The sequence below is a fragment of the Mus pahari genome, chromosome 9 (genome assembly GCF_900095145.1).
Source record: "Mus pahari chromosome 9, PAHARI_EIJ_v1.1, whole genome shotgun sequence".
Lineage (NCBI taxonomy): Eukaryota > Metazoa > Chordata > Mammalia > Rodentia > Muridae > Mus > Mus pahari.
The window spans coordinates 34272720-34297834 of NC_034598.1; the positions used below are offsets into that span (position 1 = coordinate 34272720).

The 25115-nt window shown below is 42.9% G+C and overlaps 1 protein-coding gene across 4 annotated transcripts in view; it reads left to right on the forward strand.

Moving 5' to 3' along the window:
• Window positions 1-25115, forward strand: part of Rhobtb1 (Rho related BTB domain containing 1) — a 132584-nt gene that overhangs the window by 31022 nt on the left and 76447 nt on the right. The window contains exon 1 of one of the 4 annotated variants that reach the window (XM_029542625.1): window positions 11390-11403. The exons of the other annotated variants lie outside the window; for them this stretch is intronic. The gene's annotated coding sequence lies outside the window, so the exon portion shown is untranslated. Of the gene's footprint in view, window positions 1-11389; window positions 11404-25115 lie in introns of those variants that run through there. 4 annotated transcript variants of the gene reach the window in all.

Here is a 25115-nt window from a genome sequence, read left to right on the forward strand (position 1 = left end):
AGAGAGAGAGAGAGAGAGAGAGAGAGAGAGAGAGAGAGAGAGAGAGTTCAGTGTTGTTCCCCACCAGAGGCTCCCATCCTCTCCCCACCCCCCATGGCAAGCACCATCTGCAGACAGCTGGTTTCTGTGCTTCGCCCTCCTGCAGCAGCCCAGGGTTCCCTTGAACTCCCCTAGCACTAGACATTCTCCCTACCTCTGTGTCACCAAAAAACAACACCCAACACTCCTCCTGATAACTCTCCAGGTGCCTGTCCTGGAGTCCTTAGAGAAATAACAAGCTCAAGGGAGATCATGGAAAAAGTAGAAGGTAAACAGAGGTCAGGTCATAGTCAGTCACGATTGGCCATAAAATAGTCCCTGAACAGACACCCATTAACCCCCTCCTGCTTCAGTACTATTCCACCCCTCTACTCCCCTTTTCTGTAAATATTCCCACTATTCCTATACTGTATATAAACCCAATGTTTTCTGGACTCAGGGTCGCTTGCCAGCATTCACACAGTGAATGCTAGGTGGGCGAACGGAGCTCGAACTTGTAAATAAAAGACTCTCTTGCGAGTTGCAGCGGACTTTGCAATTCTTGGGCTCATCTGGGTTTCCCATGAACTCAGGGCACAACAAAAGCAGTTGAAATACTAAAATGAAAGCAAAGAGTATTCCATCTAAAAGGAGTTAATCTTTTTACATGTATTTGTTGACCATCTAATGTGTGTCAGGCGTTATGCCAGGAACATAAACTGAAATGAATATAATTACGATATAAACGCTCTTGTTTTGCAGTCTGCCACACTCTGGCTTATAAAATGCATGATGAACCATCAAGGAGTGAAGCAATAAAGGCTCAGAGTATCTTAACAATGAATAATGGTTAAGAGTACTCATTGCTCTTCCAGAGAGCCCAGGTTTAGTTCCCAGCACCAACATGGAGGCTCACAACCATCTGTAACTCAGTTTCACAGGATCAGACGCCCTCTCTGGCTTCTCTCATCACTAGGCAAGCATGTGACGTATAGAAATACATACAGGCAAATACTAATGTACTTATAAAATAAATAAAAATGGAAAGCCACTGCTGGGTCGTCAGACTGACTCGTTTTATGTCAACTTGATACAAACTAGAGTCATCAGAGAGAAGCCTCAACAGAGAAAAAGTCTTCCGTAAGATGGGGCTGTAGGCGAGCCTGTAAGGCATTTTCTTAATTAGCGATTGATGGGGAAGGGTCCAGCTCTTTGTGGTTGTTGCCACCCTACATAGGCTGGTGGTCCTGGGATGTATAAAAAAGCCAACTGAGCAAGTTACGAAGAGCAGGCTAGTAAGCAGCACTCCTCCGTGGCCTGTGCCTCAGTTCTTCCCTCCAGGATCCTGCCCTGTTTAAATTCCTGTCCTGACTTCCTTCAGCGATCAATGTGTAAGTAAAAATTGACTAAGCCCTTTTCTCCCCAAGTTTCTGTGTTGCTTTAATCACAGCGATAGCCACCATAACTAAGACAAGGTGGTACCAGGTATTGCTGTGTCATACCTGAACAGGTTGCTCTGGGGAGGATAAGGATGTTGAAAACCCTGACTTTGCGCTGTTTCAGAGGGAAGCGAAAACACTACCGGATCTTCTGTGTGTAGAGTCTATAGTCCTGGTGAGCTGGGAGTTGAAGAGTCGGCTGTGATTAACAAGATACCAGAACCACTAAAGTAAACCTTTGTTTTGCTGGAACAAGGGACCCTGGCCCACTGGGGCTGAAGAATCAGTTATGGTTAAGAAGAGACCAGTACTATTGAGTTGAAATCTTCTGAGAAGTGTTTCCTTAGAGTTAGCGCACAGAAGCTGTATTCCAGAGATGGCCAAGGTTATAAATCCAAACTTGGTAGTATAATAGTCACTCAGGTGGTACAGGCTTTGAAGGTCTGAAGGGATCATAGAAAGCAGCTGAGGCTTGACTGTGAGAGGTCAGGAGAGGCCATTGGTGAGGGTGCAACCCCACTGGCAGTTGATGGGCCAGGGTTAAAGGGATCATGCAGAGGATTTGAGGCTTGGCACCATGAAGAGAGCCTAGGGAAAGGCTATTGGTGAACATGTAACTCAGTTACAGCAGAGGACCCCAGCATTTTAGAGATGCCAGGACCATGGGCTGACCACCAAGAAGAGCAACAGCAGTGAATTAGAGTCATCTGGACCCCAGAAGAAAGCCATGTGCATATCACAGAGTGTGAAGCTGGAGGGGTGACCCAAGCCCCTCGGAGGCGCTCAGAAGATCAAGAGTGGATTCCTGACATTGGCTGTTGAGTTATTTGTACTGTTGGCGTTCGTTTTTGTTTTGCTCATATTGTTACTATACCCTCACCCTTCCCTCTAGAAGTAAGAAGGTATCTGTGATGGTTATTCCTGGTTGTCAATGTGACTACATCGGAAATGAACTACAGCTCAGAAATGGAGGGCACACCTGTGACCCAGATCTTGAGGCTGGAAGACACAGGCTCCTGACCCAGATCTTGACATGGGACGACACACGCTTTTGATCCAGATCTTGAGGCATTAATGGCCATGAAAAGCTTAGGCCCAAGCAAGGGGGTACACGCCTTTAATCCCAGAAGACTGAAGCAAGCAGATCTCTGAGTTCAAGGCCAGCCTGGGACAAAGCAAGTTCCAAATTCAGGCATACACACCTTTAATCTGAGCCACCTCAGGTTAGCCTTCTCCTAGAAGAAGGACACGAGGACACCAGAAGAAGAAAGTCAGTCTTCCTTGCCTGCTTGTACTTACTTGCCAGCACCTCTGTTGGAACCTACTTCTTCAGGATTCCAGCTTAGACAGAAGGCCAGCTAAAACCCCCAGCCTCACAGCCTTAGCAGCTCCGAGATCCTTGGACTTCCCACTCACAGCTGCCCATTGTTGGGTTAATTGGACTGCAGACTGTAAGTCATTCCAATAAATTCTCTTAATAGATGGAGACATTCTATGAGTTCTGTGACTCTAGAGAACCCTGACTAATGCAGTATTTAATTTTGATTTTTACGGGAATCCACAGCTGAGACTTTAAAAGAAACTGGAATTTTTAGAGAGATTGGATATTTTAAAGAGGCTGGAGCTCTAATATGTTTTAATTTGTAAAAATCTGTGGGACCTTTAAAGTTATTTATGTGATGTCAACATTACCATACCACCTTGGGGATAAATGAGAAAGGAAAGGTTCTAACTGTAAGGCAATGTGCTTATATGTGTCAAACTGACAAGGGGCCAGTTGTTTGGGCTAGTTTTATTTCAACTTGTCACAAACTAAAGTCATCAGAGAGGAGAGAGCCTCAGTTGCAAAAATACCTCCCTCCACAGATTGGGTTGTAGGCAGGCATGTACGGCTGTTTTCTTGATTAGCAAAAACTAGGGAAAGGCTTAGGCCATTGTGGGTGGGGCCATCCCTGGGCCTGGGTCCTATAGGAAAGCAGGTTGATCAAGCCATGGGGAGCAAGCCAGAAAGCAGCACCCCTCCATGGCTTCTGCATCAGCTCCTGCCTCCAGGTTCCTGTCCTGTCTGAGTTTCTTTCCTGACTGCCTATGATAATGAATTGTGATGTGGAAGCCAAATGAACCCTTTCCTCCCAAAGTGTTTTACCACAGTAGTAATAACCCTCCCTAAGATAGTCATGCTGTTCATCATCTATAAAGCTGGGATAATAATACCCACCTAAAGGGCTATTAATAGATAGCAAAGAATAAATCATTCTGGGTCCTAGCAGTACAAAGAAAAAGCAATTGTATTTCTTTTTTTAAAAATATTTATTTATTTATTTATTTATTTATTTTACATGAGAACATTGTAGCTATCTTCAGACACACCAGAAGAGAGCATTAGATCCCATTACAGATGGTTGTGAGCCACCATAAGGTTGCTGGGAATTGAACTTAGGACCTCAGGAAGAGAAGTCAGTGCTCTTAACCGCTGAGCCATCTCTCCAGTCTCACAATTGTATTTATTCTCAGAATTCTTGAAGCCTAGTAGATTATAGATGTAAAACAAATTGTTTCGACCCGTATTTATTCTCAGAATTCTTGAAGCCTAGTAGACTATAGATGTAAAACAAATTGTTTCGACAATACTTAACTGGATCCCACGAAATGTTGTACAGGAATAAAATGTGATGCCCTTGGCTTAAGTTGAAAATGACGTAGGTCAAAATGCATCTACGACTAAGGAGATGGCTCAATAAAATGCTTATTGAGTTCAGCTCCCCGTCGCTTTATGAAATCCAGGCGTGGCTACGGTGCCTTTTTTTCCTAGAGCTGAAGAGACGGGGACAGATAGAACCTAGGGCTTCATGACCAGAAACAGCCTAGAGCACCAAACTTCAAGTGCAGTGAGAAACCCTGTCTCAAAAAATAAGGTGGAGAAACATAGTGGAAGATACCCCATAATAATCCCGGGCCTCCATCAGCACACATGCATGTGAACACACTTGAATCTCACGGCTTCCCGACGGTCTTAGCTTGGGTTTTATTGCTGTAAAGAGACATCATGATCAAAGAAGCTCTCACAAAGGCAAATATTTAATTATGGCTGGCTTATGGTTTCAGAGGTTCAGTCCATTATCATCACGGTGGAAGCATGGCAGCATCCAGGTAGACATGGTGCTGGGGTAGCTGAGAGTTCTACATCTCCATCTGATCGGAAGGCAGCCCTGGCTTCTTTTGTAGGCAGCCAGGAGGAGGGTCTCTTCTACACTGGGTGGAGCTTGAGCGCTAGGAGACCTCAAAGCCCGCCTACACAGTGATGCACTTCCTCCAGCAAGGCCACGCCTCCTCATAGTGCCACTTCCCAAGGGCCAAACATATTCAAACCACCACACCCACTCGGTACTGTGCAGCATGGTGCTTGACTGCCTTTACCCACCACTAACTGGACTCCACACTGCCGATACAAAAGAGCATCGTGCTGAGTGCTGCTAGCCTAGAAAAACACAAAGGTTCGAAAAAAGGGTGGCTTCTGTTGAATCTGTTTATCACTTAAAGACCACAGATTCAGTCTTCCTAAATGGCACCTTCTTTCTCCTGTAAGCTCCGATTCTCCTACCTGCCTGGAGCCCTTGACATGGTGTCTGCTGAGCAACAGCAAGCTCAACAAATGCTCAGTGGATGGGCAATAAGATGGACTGAAAGAAGTCTGCTTTATCTGAAGTCATGAAGTTATCCCCCAAACAGGGAAGTTTGTGTTCTGTGAGTCATTTAAAAGCTCCACTAAGATTTGTGGGGGGAGGGGCTGGAGAGGCAGCTTAGCCTGAAGAGCACCTGTTGATCCCTCAGAAAACCCCGTGGTTTCTGTTTCCAGCACCCACATGGTGGGTCACAAACATCTGACTCCAGGGGATCCAGTGCACCCTCTTCTGTCCTCTGGGGCACCAGGCATAGAAGTTCTGTGCAGATATATATAAAGACAAAATACTCACACATATAAAAATTTTTAATATAATAAAAGATTTGGGAGGAAAGAAGCAGATAGTATCTCTAGTTTTCCAAGTGTTTTANAAAAAAAAAAAAAAAAAGGTTGAAATTGCATACACTGTGTAAAAAAAAAAATTCATGAGTTAATGTTTTCCCTGTGCGTGAAATTAGTGACGCTCCTTGCCCAGAAATAAGTATCAGTTTGGCAACTGGTGAAATGTTTGCATATTTTCCTCTGAACGAACTGACTTCATAAAGAGGGAAGGAGCCGGAGTTTCTGGTTTCTGGGGCCCTGGAAGCTAAGAGCTGAAAGTATAAACAGTGACTAACACATTAGTCATAGTCCGCAGCTGCTCCCTGACAGGACAAGAAATAACAGGCTCGAAATACTGCGGAGAACCAGGCTTGGCAAAAAAAAAAAAAAAAAAAAAAGGCATTTCTCTCAACGAGTGAGTCTCAGTCAGATGGCCCCGGGAAAGCACGCATCTGGAGGGATGGTTCTCTGTGTCATTCGGATAGATAATCCACGAGCCTGTTTTGATGAGTTTTTAGTTGTCATAAAAAGCTGACCTGATAGAATGATTTTCCAGTCTTGATTTTTTTTTTTTTCTAGAAACTTGACTCATTTCTCACATGTCCCCTAGAGGGCAGCAGTGGCCCAAAACACAGGCCAGGATCTAACTCTTTGGCGCCAGTCTGTCCACTGCTTAGCTCCCGCATGTGCTTTCTTCAAGTTGTCAGTGATGTGATCATTTCTATCCCGTTGTGTCTATCTAGAAAACCCACTAAATCTGGGAAAACAAAATAATGAGTTCATTTCATAACATTTGGAATGGAATTATATGAGGTTTACATTTTGTATTTCTAGATATGACCTGTACATACATACCCTAGGCCGGTGCTTCTCAACCTGTAGGTCTCCACCCTCTCACTGGGGTTGCCTAGGACCATCAGAAAGCCCAGATATTTATGGTACATTCCGCAGCAAAATTACAATTACAAAGTAGCAATGAAAATAATTTCATGGTTGGAGTTTACCACAAAATGAGGCACTGTATTAAAGGGTCACGCAGCATTCGAAGGTTGAGAACCACTGGTTCAGGTGACCCTGTGCCTGTGGGCTTATACGTGTACAGAATATAGATGATTGAAAGCAAGAAGTCAAAGCTTCTGCCCTTTATGGAGAAATCAAAACTATTCCAGGCATTGCCAAGTCTCTATTCATGCTTGTTCTCTCTCTGGGGTGACTACATATGGAAGAATTGGTGGATTTAGTAAGGAATAGGACAAAGAAATAAGGGTAGGTGGCTTACAGTTTAGAGAGGGTAGCAGACTAGTTTGATATACGGAGGATGGCTATTCGATTTGGAGATTGTACGTGACAATGTTAATTTTAAAATGTTCCTTTTACGTAAAGGATGGAAATCTTCAGGGGAGACACAGCTCCATACAGCATCCTGTTCCAGTAGGGCACAGGGCTTCCTGTTGATGTTGTGGTGGCAAGCCAGCACAGGGTGCATCCCAGAGAGACAAGGCGAGAACCTGAGTGTGCGCTTTTTAGATGCTGAGGTCTTTCTTAACAATGCTCTTTAAGTATTTCGTTTCAGCTCGGAGATATTTTTATGCAAAGGACGCAACTTTTAAAAGATGGCACTTTTTTTGGTTGGTTGGTTGGTTTGTTTTGTTTTGTTTTGCAAGGGTACCTCAAGAGCTTCCCATGATCCCTGTGAATTTATCTTCTGGGATCTCTCTGGCTGTGATTAAGTTGTTTGCTGAACGGACTTTATTCTTTTGCCTGCTATGAATTTAAGGGCAAGAAGGAAACCACACGTGGGCTGCAAAAGGGTTGCACGAAGTCAGAACTGAATTGTGTCTTGACAGATGTGGGCTGAGCCGGGTGGGTTTGTACACAGAATGCAGGGCAATGGAAACCATCTCTCCACACAGCCCTGAATGAATTTGAGATTGTTCCTGTCATAGCTTTCCCTCAAATCCAGTGCTGTGTCCTGTCTCCACAAGACAGATTGTCTGTGCATCTTGTGGCTGGAGATTACATGTATGACAAGTTACCTGGGAGCATTCAGTCACCTTGTACCTAGCTGCAATCCATGTTACAGTCAGAACTTTATGTATGTGCTAGGAAACGTTCGCAGCAATAACACCCTGGCTAGTAAGTGTCTGTGGTGAGCTAGTGCTAGGCTGAGAATGACACCGCCCAGCCCCTTGGAACGGGTGGCTCTTTTAGTGGCTCTAACTCTCAGGAGTCAAAGAAATGAAATCCCTGTGTGGACAGTGTGATGTTTATGATATTTATGGGAAGGGGTCAAACTGTAACAAGTGAGCTGTGGGTTACTGTTTTCCCTTGTTTTTGTTATTGTTTTGTTTTATTTTGCTTTGACACAAGGTCTTAGTCTATAACCCAGAGTGGTCTGGAAATCCCTATGGAGTCCAGACTGGACTTGAGCAACAGTCCTGCTTACCACAGACACCCAAGAGCTGGAGTCTAGGTATGAATCATCACTCCCAGAAACCAAAGCATTTTATAAAAGATATCATACTTGCCCTAAATTGGCCAGACAAGAAGTCTTTAAATACTTCTAGAAGGAAAACTTCTTTAAATAGAAACAAAATTATAACCAAAACAGGCCCAGGTCTATTATTTAAGATCTTTTTTACAATTTGTCTGTGCGCATCCTCAGAGGCCAGAAGAGGGAATTGACTCTGCGAGGCTGGACTTAAAGATGATTTGGGGCTGGCTGATGTAGTTGCTGAGAACTGAACTTGGGTCCCCACAAGAGCAGCCAGTGCTCTTAATGGCAGAAGCATCTCTCTAGACCTCTAGATCTCTCACATTTATATTTTTATAAGAGAAGAAATATTGAAGAGCTTGATTCTTCCTGAAGTGTGGGTATTGCATCTGAAATATGATACAACATGCTTTGTATAAAGAGCATGGTAAAGCAGTTCACATCCTCCTATAAGTTCAGCTTGGGAGTCCGATGCCTCCTCCACACGCTCCTGCACATGTGCCCGAACACACATAGAAACCTCTTCTGGGTCACAGAGCAGGGAATGGTCGGCACTCTAGTTGCTGTATACAAGCTGACTGTGTTTTACACTTGTGACTTCAAGTGGCTGCCATGAAACCATCGCTTCTCTATCCTCAGGCACAATATTTTTTTCAGTTGGAAAGGGTCATATTGGACATCACCAGATAAGCAGGTCCCTTATAGTTTGGTTCAGGTCACTAGCCTCATGGAAGTGGTGTAATCTGCAGTTATTTTCTTGTTTATGGCTCATTTAATCATTTTCATAACAGTCCAGTCAAAACAGGAGTGTGGAAAGTCCCTTTAAGAGCATCATATGTGTTCACTGAATTTAGTAACATGACAAGAAGACAGGAATAGAAAAGTGGGCCATCTTGCTTAGAACTCATAGCGTATGAAAGTGTTCTCTCCCACAAGGCAATGTGTTTGGGCTCAAGTAGGTGTTGTCTTTCAGAATTCAAGAGCCTGGGCAAATTTGTAAAGACCACAGAATCTGAAAACTACCCAAACTGGTTCCCCTGGACCCAGGTCTAAATGAGAGTCCCCTGAGACCATAGTGACTACACCTTTGCGGTGACTTTACTACACCAACCAGCCTGTTGAGCAACGTATGTGGAGGTGTAAAATACACCCAATGGTGCCATTGCTCTGTGCCTGGCGATGTATCTAGCACGTTGTTAGCTTTTGTAGAGGAGAGCTCCTAAGGGTGGCATCTCCTTCCATGCAGATGAACACAGAGCCACGGATAACCTTTTCAGTGTTATTCTCTGGGGTTTCCTCCTCAGACTCTCCTCTTTTAAAGCCCCAATGGGTTACTGTCTTGGTGTGCTGTTTGATCATAAACTTTCTCACCTGTTTCTGGTGAGGTTGAGTCCTCTCTGTTCTGAGAGTCATTTGCATATCAATTCTACTGAGCCAACCATGATCACCCCAGAAGCCCCACCCAGGCCCCATGGAAGAGCAACAGACTCGTACCTGTTTCCTTGAGTGGCTTGAAGATTGGAAGACAAAGGGAAGTTGGGTAAAGTACAGTTGCTCCTGGGGACTGGACAGTTGGTAGAGGTGGCTCTACCCACCTCCCAAGCCCAAGTCATTGTACAATTAAGGAAACAATATATACAGGAGGAGCTTGCCAATGACCACCACCCTTCCGGGCCAGAATGGTGATGGAGAATCTTCCTGGTGGGACAACAGATATTAGGGGTAGAAACCAATGGAGTGGCAGCCAAGGAATAAATCACTGCTGGCATCAAATCGGGTGACAGGGGGGAAAATGCTACAGAATGTACCAGTCACTTGTAACCCAAATGGTGACTTGAACTGTAGTTTCATAGAAATAAATTTTTGGGTATAATCTAAAAGGAATATAATAAAACCTTTCTCTGAGGTGTTGTTGTTGTTGTTGTTTGGTTTTTTTGAGACAGCTTCTCTATGTAGCCCTGGCTGTCCCAGAACTCACTATGTAGACCAGACTGGCCTCAAATTCACAGAGATCCATCTGCCTCTGGTTCCCAACTGCTGGGATTAAAGGCGTGCACCACTATGCCAGGCTTCGCTGGGTGTTTCTAGTATCAATACTCATTCCAACTAGATAGTCCAAGATCTCTCAAGTGGAGGCTATGGAGACAACTTTTGAGAGGAAACTCAGTTGTTCATTTTTGTCCCTGTGAGAAAGCTGATTTACAACTGGTAAAACCACCTCTTGACTCTAGGCATCAGACTCCTGTGGTGTGACTCAGGTAAACATACCTTTTGATTATAGTCCCAGCACAATCAATAAGGATTTTGAGTTGCCACATCGGCTGCATTCTACAGAGTCTACCAAAGCATCATTTAATGCAATGTCTTCCTTGGTACCCCAGACACTAAGAAACACCATCGCATCCTTTTATACGTGGTAATGAAATCCCACGATGGGGTGTGTTACCAAGATTAAACCTCCCAAGAATGCCTGTCCTTCTGATTCTTCCTGCTAAAATTAGCAGGCATCTTACCGTGCCACCTGCGAGGTGCTGTGAGAGAAGAAATTTCAAAACTTTCCACACCTCCCCAGCCCCCCTCGTCAGAAAAAGAAAAAATTGGTTTTTCTAGTCTCTGTTTATTATCACAGCACTTTGGAATCCAATAGCCAATATTTTAGAGCTTTAACACATCCACCTATGAGTGCTGAATATGTGTGGTGAATATGTAAAATGTTTTATGCATAGAGACTTGTTTAATCTCTGAAGTTTCTCTCCATGACACAACTGTACAAACTGAGGCACGGCATTTTGATGGCAGAGGATAGGGCCAGGGCTGGATTCTAAGACTGATTTGTTCCTAATCCCTGAAGGTAGGAGGATCAGAGTTCAAAGCCAACCTCGATTACATGGAGAACTTGAGTCTGGGATAGGATACAAAGCTGAAGGAAGCAGGAGCTTTTAAAATGATAAAATTGTTACCATTTTATAAAATGGATGGATGGATGGATGGATGGATGGATGGATGGATGGATGGATGGATGGATCGGTCAATGGATAATAGATGGTATAATGGCTATTCCTGGTTGTCAACTTGACTATATCTGGAATGAACTACAATCCAGAATTGGAATGCTCAGATCTTGATCCAGATCTTGAGGCTGGAAGATGCAAGTTTCTGACCTGGATCTTGGCATGAAGATTTTGAGGCATAGTGGCTATGAATCCCAGGAGACTAAGGAAAGGAGATCTCTGAGTTCAAGGTCAACTTAGACAAACCAAGCCCTAGATCCAGACATGGAGGTGCACACCTTTAATCTGGGTCACACCTTCTGTTGGAGACCTACATAGGGACATTGGAAGAAGGAAGATAAACTCTTCTTGCCTGCTTGCCTTGTGGGACTGAGCAACTACTGGATCCTTGGACTTCCATTCACAGCTGATCATTGTTGGGGAACTGGACTACAGACTGTAAGTCATCATAACAAATTCACTTACTATATAGAGACTACTCATAAGTTCTGTGACTCTAGAGAACTCTGACTAATACAGATAGACAAATAGAAAGATGGATGGATAGAAGGATGGATGGATGGATGGATGGATGGATGGATGGATGGATGGATGGATGGATGGATGGATGGATGGATGGGTCAAGAGGATAATAGATGGACAAATAGAAGGATAGGTAGATAACTAATGGATAGATAGATGTATAGATGATAATAGCTAATGAATGAATGGCTAATGGAAGCATATATTTAAATATATAGCAATAGCTATTTTAATACATTTATTTGACTGGTATCAAGATAAGCCAGATACAACTATCTCTCCCAAGTACATATGGCTGCAAAGTGGCAGGGACAGTATCAACACTTGGATGTGACACATCCTCCTGCTAGGTGCTATGAGACACCCTTTAGGTCTGAGCAGTTCCTCATTTTATTTGTTGCAATTTTGTTTCATTTGTTGCAATATTGTTTCAATATCTAGAACTCAGGATGAGACACATGTCTCAGCAATACCCCTTAGTCCACCTACCTGTAATGTGTTCATGGGTCCCATTTTATCTAGTCGGTCTCTGGGTCCTCACACACTGGCATAGCTTTTGTGGTGATCTAGAGCAAGTGTTCCTTTCTAGGCAACCACCACCTGGCATTGTTCCTCTGGTGGCAGTTAGAGATCACATGGATCTTTGCCTTCTTCCACATCTCTGGAAAAACTCTCCTCCTCCCCCAACCCCTCTGCAGCATACCAAACTGTATAGCACTCAGGAGCTGGAGCCAAGAGGATGGGGAGTTTAAGGACATCTTTGGCTACATAGAGAGTTCAATTGTAGTCTTGGATATGTGAGACCCTGACTCAAAGGAAAAACAAACAAACAGCCAAGTACCCATTCTGAGAGCAACAGCTATGCCTGTGTTGTCGGGAGCCTTCCAGTCTGAAGAACATAGGTCTGATATGCTGTCCTCTGGCTTTCAACCATCATGTGGATCAAGGATAGGTGGTGAATGCTATCAACTGCTGGTGGTGATACACTGGGATAGTCACATGGTTCTCTTCTGGCAAGGCAGTGGTTTTACCTTACGGGTTTTTGAACAGGGGTCATACTACCCTCAAAGCCTTCCATACATATATTTTGCTGGAGCAAGCACCTGCATTATTGGGTTTTTAAGCTTTATTTATGATTACCTTTTGTGTGTGGTGGAGGGTTATGATGTCTATTTTGGTGACACTTTTAAGAGCTTGTATTTTCCTTCTGCTGAGTTCCAAGAATTGCACATGTGTCATCAGGTTGCTCAGGCCAGCACTTTTAGCCACTGGTTAGCCCATACTATTGGCATCTGAATGTTAAACTCAGCTTTGAGTTCCTGACCAACCCCTTGCTGTGGATATACTCCTTTATAGATTGTACGTTTAGTTTGCTGACATTTTCTTTAGGATTTGTGAGTTTTTGTTTGTGACAACCTGGTCAGATTTTTATCAAGAGTGACTTGAGTCTTAATCTTGAGTTATTGATCCCAGGTATCACACTGTATACATGTATGTATGTATTATGTATGTATGAATGTATACATGCATATATGTATGCATGAATACATTATGTGTATGTGTGTTAGTATTCATTATATTTAAGATGTATAGTAATACTTCTGAATTTAAGTTTGAACTTTCAAAACAAACCTTGCAGAAGCAGGCTGGGAAATGTCCCCATAGATAATGTTGTCACCATGCAAGCCTGAAGGCGTGATTTGAGGTCCTCAGCATCATGTCAGAGCTGGGCGCTGCAGCAGGCCAGTGCTGGGGAAGGGTGGGAACAGGAGGACCTTTGCTGGTGCTGCTCGGTCACTGTAACCTCATCAGTGAGCTCCAGGCTCGCTGGAGCTGTCTGGAAAGATAAGGTAGATCGAGAGTAACTGAAGAGCCCTGATGCTGACCTCGGGCCTCTGTAAGCAAGTAGCCACACGCAGAAGTATCTGCTATGTAAGGAGATCTGGCAAGTCTCTGTGATGTAGAACAACATAGGACAGCTACTCCTTGATTAATTAATGCAGTGACCCACATGTCTCCCGGATCAGAAGGAGCCGTGCTTTCTGCATGTGTCACACAGCTGGTCCTTGCTGGGTAGGGTTCTTATGCCATTTACCCTGATGCTCACACGTTCATAGCATGCTCAGCTAAACAGTATGGATCAATGGTAGATATTTTAACCACAGAGCTCCTCCCTCCCCATGGAATATGTGTGAGCGGCTCAACACAGACTACTGCCCCCCCCCCCAGAATAAATAGGTGACTTATAATTTTGGATGCACATGTTACCCCAAGAAGTCCTGCAATGAGAAATACGACTTTAAGGGGGAAAGATCAAATAAAAAGTATTTCGTAGACTGGCTGGGTGCTTAGGAGCTAAAGTTACTCCCCGTTGTTAGTTATCACTCAACAGGTCCCAAGAACATTGGGAATGGCTACTTGACCAAGCTATTTTATCTGCTGTTTATTGCTAAATTATTTGGATAATTCAAAAAAAAATAAAAGAATTCTACCTTCCTTCCATACAACTCTTCTTCTCTCTCTCTCCCCACTCTTTCCATCTGAAAATTGTCAGATGCCCACGCAAGCAGAAAGTACACTACTTAGGTTTGGATCTTGCATAAACAGTGAACAATTTTCACTACATGCTGAATACTACACAAAATATTGGAATATAATAAGTATCTTCTGTTTTATTCAGAGACCCTAAACTCAAGTCAAACGAGCCACTTAGAAGTGACTAATTGCCGCGACCCCAGACTTTGGCCAGCAGAGGTGGGGAAAAGACGACACGTACACCAAGGCAGGGTTCAAGCAGCTTCTGCAGCTTCTGCTTTATTCTGGGGGATCGCCCAATTTATCTGCATCCATCCTCTGAACTCGTCTCTCACCACTCTTCATGATCAGCATTCAGCACGCTCTGTACACGAGCCATGCACGCAGACAGGGTGCGCGTTGATAGGCCAGTGACTCAATATCATGCTGTATGACTCTATGTGTCAGGAAGGCAGCACATGATCATTCAAGTGTGCATGTTCAGGTTCTTGGTAAACAAGCAGGAATCACGGGGCTTGGCAATGAGCCAGGGCGCCATCTTGGCCAATGTGGCCACACCCGCTTCTGACAACTAATGAGGACGGTCACCTCAGTACAGTTATGAGTATCCAGAAGATGTCATTCCGTCCCAGTTGGAAATGCATTTCATGTTTTCCATGATCAGAACGTGGAAATGCTTTTTGCAAAGCACTCTTCCTTCCATCTTTCTAGCATTATCTTAGGAGGAAAGTGGTATATGCTCTGGGATACTTCTCAGCCATAAGCTCTCTTCTGCAGCATGAACATTTTTATCACAGCTGAGTTTACGGTGGCCTTGGCAAGTGACACGGTGCACCCAAGGCAGTTCTCCCACGGGGACACCAAACAAGCTGGCTAAACATTATCAGCTGTGCACATGCCAGTGTTCAGGCCCCCACCATACCCTGTCTATGTTCTTCATTAGATTTGATAGGACAAAAAAGCAAGCATTTCCAAACAGCAATAAAAGAGAATCAGAACAGTACACACTGAACTGAAGGAAATTCATCTCCCTTAACAACGCCCTCCATCCTCAGGCTTTCAGTCCCTTACTAATGCAGAGAATAGAAGCAGACACATTTTTTTTTAGATTTATTTATTTTTATATATGTGTATACATTGTCACTGTCTTCAGACACACCAGATCTCATTACAGAGTGTTGTGCCCCACCATGTGGCTGCTGGGAATTGAACATGTGGTCTCAGGACCTCTGAGAGAGCAGTCAGTGCTCTTAACTGCTGAGCCACCGCTCCCATCCAAGCATACACATTTAAAGAGAATCCCAGGCTATACTTCATCTGCCTGAGCCTGTCTTTTTATAAGTTCTTACTCAAGATAATGGCCACTTCAACAGTCAACTGAGACTAGACAGTCATGTCAACAAACATAGCCCAGAAGTCATCACATAGCACAAATGTCAATGTTTATAAAAACAAAAGTGGTGTAGGTCCCTTTTGACCAAAGCAAGAGTCTTTAGAGTCAAGGTAGTTGCGTGTGTGTGTGTGTGTGTGTGTGTGTTTTTACATGTGTGTACATGTGTGTGCATGCATGTGTGTGCATGTGTGTACACATGCATGTGTGTGTACCTATGTGTACATGTATGTACACATGCATGTGTGTGCATGTGTGTGCGTGCATGCATGTGTATGTGTGTGTACGTGTGTGTTTGCATGCATGTGTATGTGTGTACATGTGTGTGTGCATGCATGCATGTGCATGTGCATGTTAGATTACTTTGCCACTACTAACAGAAGAAGTTATTTGGATTCAAGAACTGAAAACTGCTCCCAAAACAAGAGTAAGTTGACCCCTGACTTTGGTTTCCTGTGAGTGTCTCATTCAATATCAACTTCATACAAATATCCCTGGCCACTCCAATGCTAAGTATCTCAGAGTTGAAAAATAAGACTTGATGTCTTGAGCAAGGACACATCATATTGGCCCAGAATAGGAAGAGAGGTCACTTTTAAGCCAATGGTCCACATACATGTGTACCTGGCTCACCCACCAGAGAGATGTGGATACTTAAACAACAAGAAATATTCTTTATTTGGATAATTAATAATAACTGACACACTCTCTGGAGGCTCACCCATGCTACCCATATAGATACATAAGTTGTATTTCATAGCCACTCCATTTGGCAAAGTGAACTCTTTCACCTGTATGGCCTGAGACAAAACCCTTGCAGCTTCCTGCTCTCTCACTAGAAAGTGGAATGATGACGTGCTATCTTCAGGAAACAGCAAGGAATGAACTCAATATAAATTATGTTCTTTGTCTCGGTGACAGAGAGGTAATACCATTCAGACACCTGATCAATAGGTGTTGGCCACTTGTCAAAGACCATGAGGATCCTTGCATTCTCACCAGAGCCCTTCAATTCTCCTTGGCTTCAAATGTGAACTATGGGGGCTGGAGAGATGGCTCAGTGGTTAAGAGCACTGACTGCTCTTCCAGAGGTCCTGAGTTCAATTCCCAGCAACCACATGGTGGCTCACAACCATCTGTAATGGGATCCGATGCCCTCTTCTGGTGTGTCTGAAGACAGCTACAGTGTACTCATATACATAAAATAAACAAATAAATATTTTTTTAAAATGTGAACTATGATGCTCTTTGACTTTTGGGAACCTAAGTTTCCTCATCTATAAAAATGGGGATTTTAACGCTACCTTCCCATAAGGTCACGATAAGAAGTTCATGACTGTCCCAAGTCTTGGGCCCCACACCTAACACATAGTAGGTACTTAAAAAATGTTAGCTGGCATTACAGATTACAAAATCATGCCTGCCAGTGGCATGTTAATCTTTAAGAGATGTGTTTTTATATCTCAAAGTACCTTCTCGGGGGTAAGGCTTGTTGGTAGTGATTTCAGCAGGCCAAGTGGGCATTCTTCCTTTACAGCCTCAGTTTTGCTGTTAAATATATGATTAGGGGAAATTATCCCTAAGGAATCTTGAAAACAACAAAAAAAAAAAAGACAAGTTTTATGTACCATGACATTGATCAACATTCAAAATGCCTAGGACCAGAAAACTTTCAGATTTTGGACTTTCTTGGCATTTGGAATATATTATACTGACATAATGAGCTATCTTGGACATAGAAACAAATCTAAACAGGAAATGCATCTGTATTTCATATACCTTAATCACATAACTGGAAGTTATTTTTGTATATTGTCATTGATTTTGAACACAAAATGAAGTCTTCTAACAGGAAATTTGCCACTGGGACATCATGTCAGCATTCGAAAGTGGTTGAAATTTGGAATGTTTTGTATTTTCAGATTAGGAGTACCTGACCTATGTTTAAGAATATGGGGTCTTGGTAGAGAACTCGGTTGGTAAAGAACTTGGAAGCATGAGAACCCAAGTTCAAAGCCCATCAGAGACCATGGTGGCCACTGTTTGCAATCCAGGCACTGGGGAGCAGAAACAGGCAGTTCCTTAGGGCTCACTGAGCAGTCAGTCTAGCCTAATTCTAGACTGGTGAGCCTCAGGTCTCATTGAGAGACTCAACTGAACACAGGAGATAGCTTCTGAAGAACACCCCTGAGGGTGACCTCTGACCCCCATAGGCACATGTACCCACACGATCGCTTGTGTATGCATATGTACACAAGGACACAGAGACACCAGAATACAGACAGAAAGACAGAGAGACTGAGATATTGATAGATGGATGAATTGATACATAGATCATAGGTAAATAGATACATAGATGCATAGATGATAGATAGATACATACATACATACATGCATTCATACATACATACATGTATACATAATAGACAGATGATAGATATGTACATATATAGATACATAAATAAATACATTGATGACAGAAAGTTGACAGAGAACTAAATAATAAACAAAAAGATACATGATTAAGGATACATACATAATAGGTAGGTAGATAGAAAATAGAAGATAGGTACATAGATAATAGAAATAGAATATAGATAGCTGATAGATAATAGAAAGATAGATGATAGAAGATAGATAATAGAAGGATAGATGATGATGATAATAGACATACATAGATAGATACATAGACAGATGATAGATAATAGAAAGATAGATGATGATGTAGATAGATAGATAGATAGATAGATAGATAGATAGATAGATAGATAGATAGATGCCATATGGTGCTGTTTGAATTACCCTGGGCAGAGGTGAAAACTTAAAGGAAACATCTTCCATGCCTCTCCTCAAATCCCTAAGCCCCTTAAGGATGATCCCAGACCGCAGTGGCCTGGCCCCTGGCCTCCTTGGCTTATGTGTACAAGAGAAAGAAATACAAAGTTGGCCCTGACATGCTTAACCGATTACATCATTCACAGAAATGCCGCTAATGGCTTGCCCATAAAGGGGGACTTACCAAGTGATAAATAGCCTGTGAAATATTTAACATAAATCTTTTCAGAGCTAAAGAGAGACCCTGGTGTTGTGTGTACAAACATGTTCCCAAGTCCCAGGGAGGAAGTCAGGTGTCTGCACACTTATAATAAAAACACGTTTAAAAGGCACTACAACTGAAGACAAGCCACATGGCTTCGCCTTTCCTTGGTCATGGTAAGTGTCCTGCAAGGGCCTTAGTGATTCTTTACTTTCTCCTTCTAAGGGGAATCTATATAGAACTCAGTGTCCAGTGCACCAGAGTATTTAAGATTTGCTAGCACGTGAGCTAAGAGCAGGCATGGAATTTGGGATTAGTCAGTGTGACTCCTCTCACACTCGACCTCTGGAAAAACTCACTTCTCAGTCTCTTGGGTTGGAGATAGTGTATTTCAAGGTCATCCTGAAGATTAAATGATGTTCTCATTAAAGATGCTGAGTGAGCACACAAACGTGATATTAATATAGAATGTGGGTGGAGTGAGTGAGTGTGTGTGTGTGTGTGTGTGTGTGTGTGTGTGTTCACTTCTATGAATGGGGAGACGTGAAGCAGCCAGAACTCAGGAATAGAGCAGGACTCCTAGAGTTACAGGAAGTTGTGAGCCAACTGATGTGTGTGCTGAGAACTGAGCTCAGGTTCTCTGCACGCAGTTGTGTGCTTTGAACCACAGAGCCCCATTCACTGGCACTTTTAAAGGGCCTCATGAGCCCATGTCTACATTTACTGCTGGCGCACATCTTCCACATCAACACATCAACATTTTTTCGATCACCATGAACAACTGCTCAGTAAGGTATCATTTCTGCCTCCCTGTGGCCTTTGGAACACTTACACACACAACAGATAAAATCACGTGTCTTATATAGTTTGATTTTTCTTTCTTTTTTCTTTCCTATTCCTTGTTCCCTTTGATGTTTGTTGGGGGTCTTTAGTTGTTTTGGTGGTGGTGGTGGTGGTGATAATGGGTCTGGGGGTGTTGCTTGTTTGGTGAAGATAAACAGGTATTGTGTAACGCAGTCAGGCAAAATAGCTTTAAAATGGCCTGGCACATACATGTCCCTTATTTTGAATCAGGTAAAACTGAAGAAGAGCACTAATACTTGGTAATATTAACAATGAATGTGTCTGTTGGCTTGTCCCTGAAATTAACGTCCTTTTCAGATGCAGAACATTTCTCCCAAGACACGAAGCTACAGTCGGGATGGATTGTATAAGAGAAGAATAAATAAAAATTAAATATTTAAAAAAAATGGAAAATACACACTGAACTCTTATCTTTTCCGGTTTCTGCTTTTACCGGGAGCAAAAGTCAGCTGGCTCCTGCCTCTTGACCACACTAAGCTCTGTTAGCAAGAACCATGTTGCAGGAGGAGGCTTTAGACCAAAAGGAGAATGTAGTTAGGACTTCCGGGCTTGCAAAATCACATTTTTAACAAACTCATCCAACAGCAACAGAAAACTGCATAGAGAAAGGAGGTCACGCCATGCTCCAAGCACACAGCAGAATGCAGGGTGGACTCAGTCCTGTCTCTCATTCTCTAGGACCTAGAAAGATGGAAACTGTGCTGTGAATTTTGGCTTACAAGATAAATAAGTAAATTTTTAAAATATATTTACTGATAAAATAATTTCTCTCCCAGAAACACTGATAATCTTTTTTAAGTAAACTTATAGTTAGACAATGTACACAGATATATAATGCATTTTAAATACACTCACTATGTCAGGTGGTATCATATAAGGGCTTTTGAATGTATTTCTTAATAATTCATTTTTTAATATATTACGCTCTTTTACTATGCTTAATTCCCAAAGAATATTTTGTATGTTTTGAAACAATTTAGTATTCAACATTAGATATAGGATCCTCAGTTATGGATAGTATTCAATGTTCATTAATGATATTTTTAGGGTATGAAAGGATATGAATGCAAAAGTTGAACTAAAGTTTTATGTATTATTTGATTCTCAAAATCTTCAATATTATTAGTATGTTTAATGTATAAAGTGCATTTAAATAATAAGAAAATTAAGAAAATAAATTAATTAATTGAAAAAATGTAGGAAAAACAAGATAAATAAGTAAATAAGAACAAAAATCTCCAATACATAAACCTTTGAGTGGGTAACCACCCAAATCCCATGGTCAGACTCACTAGCCTTCATCTATATATTTAATGTAATATCTTTATATATTATTCTTTAAGATATGAGCTTGTCCACCTAAGTACCTTAGGATGGGATGGTGATGTGATGGCGACGCTGTCCACCTGCAGCTTTTAGGGAAACAGGGTGACTCCCGGACAAGGCAGCACATCTCTGGCGTCCTCCAGAGCCTGCTGCAGAAACCAGGGACAGTTGGAGACCTCGGTGCCGCTGAGGTGGCTTGAAGACCACTTGCACTAAATTAATTTTACAAGAGCCCACCCCCACACAATTGGGTCGCTCAGAATCAAGGGCTTTTATTCTTACCCAAGTGAATGCAGCCCCATACAAAACCTCACAATGGTGCTAAAGACAGAAAGGATTATTTCATATGGCAGACATTATCAACCATACAAAAGTTGGGGAAACAGCCCCCAAGATAGGAAATACCTGTCCCTGCTGGTCTAGCTAGAACAACTTGTAAAAATGTTGCTCCCTCGTTGGAGTATCTGCAGAAACAGGGTCCCAAGAGGTCGTTTTCTCTTTTGGCCATCAACACACGGCATTATGGAAGCACACAGACACATGTCTCTGTCCCTTGTCACTATCCAGAGAGAAGGCCTCTGAACAGAGCAGTTCAGATCAACCCTATGGCTCCTGAAAGGTTGGCATTCAGGGTGGCTTAGACAAAGCTGCTTGTGAAGGCTGATTAAACCCCGTGTCCTGCCCTATCCCAGCTTTGGAGCCCGGAACAGTTCTTTGGAGCCAGTCAGTCGGTGGAGGCAGCATCTCCATGTGCCACCGGCCACAACATCCCTTAAGTGCCACAAAGTCCTTGGCCATTGCAACAGCGGCTGTGTCACTCCAGCGATCTCCCTCAACAGCTGCTTTTCAATAAACCTTTTGACCAAATGCAGCTGTTCTTTAAAGCAGGCCCATCCGCCAGCTTATTTTCTCCTGTGCCTTCACTCCCTATGACGGAAATGGCTCCCTAGCACCTGACATTCATTATCCATTCACCAACCTAGCATTAGATCTGGCATGCCAGACCAACGGGTGGGAAGTGGCAGCTGTCTCTGCTACACCACAATGGTCCAAGCCACTGGCCCACAGCTGTTGCATCAATCACTGGGGGAGGACTTTTGCGCCTGCGCAGGAGGGAGGGGCGTTGGCTCCTCCGGCTGTCGGTTACAGACCGCTCCAAAGAGGACTTAACACCACATGACTGAGAAAACTCTCTCCGTGGGAATTTTATGTGAGTAACTTCCCATACCCACGGATATACTGAAAAAAAGCTTCAGGCAATGGAAGCACTGAGCACTCGTAATTACGTTGATGATAGAGTTTCCCTGGGGGTACTGCATATTTAATTTGCAATTTGAAGATTATGACCCCAGAATTTTTTTTTTATTTAATTCAACAATAAAGGGCTAGAGAATTGACTGAGCAGCTGTAAGTCTTGCACCTCTTGCAGAGGACCAGAGATCAGATCCCAGAACCCACATTGGCTTCTCCCAACCACCTTCAAACTCCAGCTACTGGCCTCTGACTCCCTCTTGTGGCTTCTGCAAGCACCTGCACTTGTGTGCACATACACCTAGGCAGCCGCACATAAGTACACATATGAGGTGGGATGGGATAGGGGGGTTTTGGAGGGGAAAACAGGAACGGGGATAACATTTGAAATGTAAATAAAGAAAATATCTAATTTTTTAAAGGGAAAAAAATAAATATTTAAAAGACAAAAATTAAGAATATGCAATAGCAAGAAAACCCATCTATAAAATAGCCAAAACCAAGAACATCTCTTTTAGCAATAAGTAGTTAAGGGTGGTCAGTTAGCCTAGGAAGAGATATTTTGACAGGATTGGTCATTAGGGAAATGTAAATCGAAGCCACAGTGAGATAGTTCTCTTCATTAGTGTTGAATAGTAATTTTGTAAATAACAAACCAAAAGAAGAAAAAAAAAGTGAGAATGCTAAATATCATTGGTGGGGATGTGAAATGTGCAGTCACTCTGAAGCCAAACAGTCCAGCAGCTTAGTTAGCATTTGATTCGGGACTTGGCATTCTTGAGCATTCGTCTCAAAGGAAAAAACATTCTCAAAAGAAAAAAAAATGTACTCATTAGTACATTTGTGTACTAATGTTTACAGGAATGTTTTTCCACTGTAGCAAAATATTGACAATACTTGAATGGCATTCCATGGGTGAATGAACACACCCTGCTATGTCCATATAATGGACACTTAGCAATGAAAAGAAATGACCTAGTGCTACAGATGGTTCTGTGGACAGATCTTAAAGGCAGTGTGTGCAGAGAAAAATTCGATCTGAAAATTTACACATTGATATTTCCAATAATAGGTCTCATCAGGATAAAAGCCTAGAAATGGGAGCGGGGTATTTCATGGCTTCAGGGGAATTACAAATGCCAAGGACTCAGTAGTGAGTGAGTTTATTGGTAATTAAAGAGCACTTTGATACATAAACTGTGGTATGTAAAACTTGAAGTTATAATTATTGTGTATGTATGTGGATGAGCACGCACGTGTGAGATGGCCAGTCTGGGATGGTTCGGGTTGTTGGTGTTGTTTTGATTTGGTGGCAGTGGAGGGGGTGTTTTTATTCTATTTTATTTATTTATTTTGGCTTTGTGTGTGTGTGTGTGAGGAGGGCAAAAATCATTGGTTAAAATACCTACCGTAACAAGTTTAACATCGCCATTGTGCAAGAAAATTCGTGTTTAGAGAGGAAAACGTTGGCTAATTTCCAGTGAGGCCTCCAGACCTTGTATATCTCAGGTGAATGGCACAGATTGTGTTAGCAAGCAGGAAGGCTGGTTCTGTGGTGGGCTGGAGCACAGCCGAGCTCTTGCGTGAAGCTGCGCCATCCACTTTGCTTCGATCCCCCCTTTCCTGTCGGCAGTCACAGTGCATGCTGCATGCCCACTCCTCCCACCTTCATGAATCAGAGGTCACGTGGGTGAAGTTTGGGGCACCACGGGCCCCAGATGTGAATGGCAGCGTCTTCTTGCCATCTCTGCCCTTGCTTGGTACAAATTTCCAGTAATTTTTTTCTTCTGCTGTCTCTGAAATCTCCATTAGTAGCAATTTATTTTCCTAGAAGTTCTCCTTATCAGTTCCCCATCAAGTTTAGGTATGCCATGAGGGCAAAAATGGTAGCAAAATGGCTAGTTGGCTCTCCTTACCCACTCTATAAGGATGGTCCTTGGGGGGCTCAGGAGAGGGTCAGGACCCCAAGAGTATGCACAGTGCTAGGTGTCTTTGTACTCTTATGACCACGCTGGTGCTTTAGAAAATCATTGTCATGTGACCTTTTTATTTTTTTGTACATATGTGCAGGTGTGTGCATATGCTGCCATGTGGGGGGAGGAGGTGGTAAAGGGTGGCATGCACCTGTGCACGTACTTGTGGAGTTCAGAGGTCAACCTTGGGGTTGTTGTGTAGAAGCTGTCCCCTCCCCCCTCTTTTGAGGCAAGGTCTCTCACTGGAACTAGGGCCCACTGAGTCCGCTAGGCTTTGGAACCAGTGAGCCCCAAGGCATCCTGCTGTCTCTACCTCTGGCATTGTGGGGGAACCACAGGGACATGCCATTATACCTGGCATTCTGCGCAGGTTATAGCAGGTTCATCTTTTGATTGTGTGACTGAGGAAGTGAAAGACACCCCCCCCCCCCGAAGGGGACCAGATGTTACAACAAAGGTTAGTGATAAAATAAAACCTGCCCTGGATGACCCTTGGGCACAAAAGTCAACCACTAACAATACTGAAAAATGCAAATTGCCCTTGCCTCAGTTACCCCATCTGTAAAATGGTTCTGATGGCCTGCCTTGTCAGTTATGGTAGTGTAATAATCTTAAGAAAAAAAGAAAGCCGGGCATGGTGGCGCATGCCTTTAATCCCAGCACTTGGGAGGCAGAGGCAGGCCGATTTCTGAGTTCGAGGCCAGCCTAGTCTACAGAGTGAGTTCCAGGACAGCCAGGACTACCCAGAGAAACCCTGTCTCGAAAAAACAAAAAAGAAAGAAAGAAAGAAAGAAAGAAAGAAAGAAAGAAAGAAAGAAAGAAAGAAAGAAAGAAAGGAAGGAAGGAAGAAAGGAAGGAAGGAAGGAAGGAAGGAAGAAAGAAAGAAAGAAAGAAAGAAAGAAAGAAAGAAAGAAAGAAAAAGAAAGAAAGAAAGAAAGAAAAGGGGAGGAAGAAAGGAAGGAAGGAAGGAAGGAAGGAAGAAAGAAAGAAAGAAAGAAAGAAAGAAAGAAAGAAAGAAAGAAAGAAAGAAAGAAAGAGAAAGAAAGAAAGAAAGAAAGAAAGAAAGAAAGAAAGAAAGAAAGAAAGAAAGAAGAGAGGAAAGCCATTCCCCACTGTACTTGGGGCCACAATACATATTTCTTAGTTTCTAAGTTCCCATTTCTTAGTTACTGTTCTATTCCTCAGTGCCCAAGGTAGCTTGAAAAGAAGTGACTTGCAGAGAAGTAGCAAGCTAGCAACCACAGGGTTAATT